Below are 954 nucleotides of genomic sequence, written 5' to 3'. Positions count from 1 at the left end.
ATTAGAAATCGGTGGTTTTCACCGATTAGGAAAGTAATGTATTACACGCGTATTAGCAATACATTGAACCAAACGACAGAATAAAGAGGGATTAAGTGGGGCCCATCGATTAGGGGTGTATTGGCTATGCCAATACACCCAACCAAAATGGTGTAAGGGTTATTTTGAGCTTTACAATTGTTACCCATATAGTTGATTTGCTCATTCTTTGTGCTAGGACCGAAGGGTGAACATTCTGAATTATTCATTCCACCTCCATTTGTATCGCATTGCATCACCAGATTCACCTGCGTAGAAAAATATAAACCATCAATTTTCTTATTCAGTACTTCTACTTGGTTTGATAACATGATGACGGCATCTAGATTAAAAACACCGACTGCTTTCATCGGTTTTGTTCTCATGACTTGCCACTGATAGTTATTCATTGTCATTTCCTCTATAAACTTATAAGCTACTCAAGTGTTTTATTATTCAGTTTTTCACCAGTTGTTGCATTAATTAACTACCTAGTCGAGGGATTCAAACTATTGTAAAAGGTTTGAACTTGTAACCACAAAGGTAACCCTTGATGAGAGCACCTTCTCAATAAATCTTTGAATCTCTCTCATGCATCATATAATGTCTCTAAATTGATCTGGGCAATGGAAGAAATGTCATTCCTCAACTTAGCTATTTTAGCTGGTGGGAAATACTTCAAGAGAAACTTTTCAGTCATCTGAGCCCATGTAGTGATAGAACCTTGTGGTAAAGAGTTTAACCACTATTTTTCCTTATTCCTCAATGAGAATGGGAACAATCGTAAGCGAATGACATCATCAGTGGCACCATTAATCTTCAAAGTGTCGCAAATCTTCAAAAAATTAGTCAAATGAGTATTTGGGTCTTCATCTTGTAAACCATCGAACTGAACATATTGTTGCACTATCTGAATAGTGCTCAACTTCAGGCCGA

General features: G+C 36.9%; 1 non-coding gene across 1 annotated transcript; it reads left to right on the top strand.

Moving 5' to 3' along the window:
- The first annotated feature begins 563 nt into the window (after positions 1-563).
- Positions 564-670, top strand: LOC121220583 (small nucleolar RNA R71). The gene has a single exon (XR_005917804.1). It is a non-coding gene; the product is annotated as a small nucleolar RNA R71 (small nucleolar RNA).
- Positions 671-954: the final 284 nt, after the last annotated feature.

This window comes from Gossypium hirsutum, chromosome D08 (genome assembly GCF_007990345.1).
Source record: "Gossypium hirsutum isolate 1008001.06 chromosome D08, Gossypium_hirsutum_v2.1, whole genome shotgun sequence".
NCBI classification, from domain to species: Eukaryota; Viridiplantae; Streptophyta; class Magnoliopsida; order Malvales; family Malvaceae; genus Gossypium; species Gossypium hirsutum.
This window is presented reverse-complemented; position numbering and strand designations above follow the sequence as displayed.